Source organism: Symphalangus syndactylus, chromosome X (genome assembly GCF_028878055.3).
Source record: "Symphalangus syndactylus isolate Jambi chromosome X, NHGRI_mSymSyn1-v2.1_pri, whole genome shotgun sequence".
NCBI classification, from domain to species: domain Eukaryota; kingdom Metazoa; phylum Chordata; class Mammalia; order Primates; family Hylobatidae; genus Symphalangus; species Symphalangus syndactylus.
Window position 1 is genome coordinate 143380633 of NC_072447.2, and position 3371 is coordinate 143384003.

The following is a 3371-nucleotide window of genomic DNA, read 5'->3' on the forward strand; positions in this document are numbered from 1 at the left end:
AGAGGACATTCATTCGGCTGAGGAGTGATTAGGAGCAAGCTTTCTTAGCCTCTCAGATCCTTAGCTTCCTTTTCAATACAAGAGGCTCTAATCCCAACATCACAGGTTGTTGTAAATTAAGTTTACACCTCGTCATGCTTGTAAAGCACTTAACATGACACCTGGCACATAGTAAGCGCTCAATAAACAGTAGCTGCTGTTCCCACCGATGTTGCTGCTTTTATTCTTCTTGAGCCAGAGCCTTTGCAGCCCTTAGTGTCCAGTAAAGCTGCTGTGGTTAAAGCTCCGGGTGCATCATCGAAACCGGTTCTCAGGCTTCTAAATTCTGTGTCAAGTGAACTTCTAGGCCATTTAAAACACAAAGGCAAGGCGAGGGGGCCCCAAAAGTGCCCCAGATTTTCAAAGGGAACGCCGGCGCCTAGAAAGTTGTGATGCCCCGGGCATTCAGGGTAGCGCGGTGGGGAAGCCCGCGCCTCTCGGCCCCGACTCAGGCCGGCCGTCTCGGGGGGCGCGGCCCAGACCACCGACGCGCCTGGCGGGGGCACGAGCCGCTGGGCGTCCACTCTGCCTGGCCCCGGAGGTGTTCCCAGGTACCCGAGCCTCGCGGCGTTTTCAAGTGCTGGCTGCGAAGCTTGAAAAGGACCCGCCGCTGGGCCGGGCGTTTTGTGTTTGCCAAACAAAGCATGAAGGCAGAGTGAGTAAAGGGGGCGGACCGGGCGCGGCACAAAGGCCGGGGGCGGGCCGGGGCTGGGGAAATACAGTTCAGTGGGCCTGAATTGATACGCTGAGCGCCTAAAGCCCCGGGCTGGGCGATCACAGGGCAAGAAGGCCCAGCAAAGAGCACTCTGCTGCATTGATCCAATCCCGAGCGAGCAAGCGAGAGGCTTCGAAAGGAGAGGCGGGCAAGGACCGGAGGGGGGCATACAGGGGTCTGCAGGAGCCGCTGGCCGCAGTTAGGCACTTTTCTTAGAAATGAAGGAATCTCCTGGACTGGGCGAGGGCCCTCCAGATGGAGCCTGTCCTCGAACCCAAGGGGCCAGGGTGGGAATGTCTCCTCCGTTTCTATGGGAAGCAAGCACGCTGCGGGGTCACCCACGACAAAGATGTTCTCTCTTCCTGTTCTGGAAAAGATGCAGGGCGGGGGGTGGGGGTGGGGGGGCGGCTGCACGTTCTCTAGGGCCCTCCCCCCCAACCCCCCGCATTCTGTGAGTCTGGAGATGCACAGATGACTCTGGTCCTGCACCATGCACACACCCGACACCTACACAGTGTCTGCCATTGTTTATTATTGGAGGGAGGGACAAATTGGATAGATGGTGGGAAGGACACATGCATAGATGTGTGGTTCAACCAGATGGGTTCTGATCCCTTAGTTATTTTCTAGTTCACATTTTTGACTGGGTGGTTTTGTCTCATATGAACATGGTAATGGAAGTTTTGTTTTTTCTTTGTACCTTCCTGTGTTTTCCAGATCAATGAACATGTTCACAAATTATATAATCAGAAAAAAATCGATAAACATTGTTTAAAATAGAAATAAAACAGACAAAAGGAAGAAGTGTCAGAGATCATGAGCATGTAATAATAATGATGATATCGTACACGTTACCCGCAACCAACTATTCTTAAATGCTTGTATCGCACACATTGCTTTTCACAATCACCCCATACTTAATACAGGACCCAGCACGCGATACATAATAAATGGCTGGATTTGCTCCTGCATAGTGGCAGGCTGGTGGAATCCAATGCCTTTGAACAAATGAAGTAGCTGAGGTTCTAAGAAGCTAAGTGTTGCAGCCAGGAATGAATCTGCCAAATGCAAATCCAGGCCTCCTTCCCCAATACCCCATAGAATCCTGAAGGGCTTCTCCAAATACAGGCTATTTTATTTCACTCTTCTGTGTTCATTTCTGGACTATGAGGCCCCAGATTTCCTTTCTGAAGACAAGGTTTGTTTGTTTTTGTCGTAATGACACACTCGGCATCATTAAGTGTCCGTGAAGAGGAATCTTTTAGTTGCATTAGAAACGTGGTTTGTGACCACTGAGAGCCTTGGGAAACGAAGCTCTCCTAGCAGGAAGAGGCAGGCTGCTAATGAAACGGCTTTCTGGGGGGCGGAGTTTCTGCATTCTCTTAGGGCAGACTTGAGCATTATTGCCAAGGAAAAGCTTAGGCCATGTCTGAACTACACACACTGTGATTTGTGAGTATAAACAGTTCGGATCTGAGCAAAGCAGTTCCTACCCAGAAAGACTTTCTCATTCCTAGCTTCTTTCCTTGGTTTGTAAATTGTAACTGATACAAAATACTTTAAACTCGGCCTTGATTTGAAGTTTACTGAGGGAATCAGGCCAACTAATTGAACAAGAATATACTTTTTGAAGTTAAGTCAGCATTATTTAAGCAGTTTTATTTGAGATCCTTCAAACAGGTTTGCACCATAATTTATTGCAATTCCTTTTTTAAAAAATTATATTGATATCAATTTTCTTGCTTGAAAGTATTCTTTTCCTGTATTATATTGTCAGTCAGAACATTCATCATAGAAATAGATATCAATCTACTACTTTATTTTTAAATTTGACTCTTAGGACACGTGGTTTTGTGAAATTCTTAAACCTCACGTGAAATATTTTGCTTAAAATTGCATCATGCAGATCCATACTGATTTAGCCCATCTGTTTTGATGAAAAATTTCTTGGCTCTAGTAGGAAAGAGGGCATGGATATTTCCTTGCAATATCTTCCCCTCACTTAAAACCCCACGAATGAAATAAGATCTCAGGATTGCATGAGATAATTTACATACTAATTAGGTTGCATGGTGTAGTTGAGAGAGAGAGAGAGAGAGAGGCTCTGGATGCTAACATGGCTTCAAGCTAGTGTGATTGTAAGTTGCTTATCCTCCCTATGTCTCAGTTCACTCATCAGTCAATCACTGAGGGCCATTAAGAGGATAAAATGAGATATGATTGAAAAGAGCCTGGCATAGTAAGTGCTCAAGAATTTTTTTTCATGTTTTTCCCTATTCACAACAGCCTTTAACATCCTCCTTTGTAAAAAAGAATTGATTTCCTCACCTGTAAAATTGGGATAGTGACACAATAAGAGTAACATAGTGCAGGATATCGATGAAGAGCATAGATTCTGAACTCAAACTGGGTTCAAATCTCAGCCCCATTACTAGTTCTGTGACTTTGGGCAATTAAATCAATCTTCTTGCTCCTCGTTGTCCTCCTGTGTAAAAAGGGAGTGGTCAGAGGCTCGTTGTAGTACCCACCACCCAGGGTAGTTGCCAGTATCCAGTGAATTAATGCACTCAGTATAGATCTACCGAAACTTCTTCTGCATGGCTTCCTTTTGCAGCCT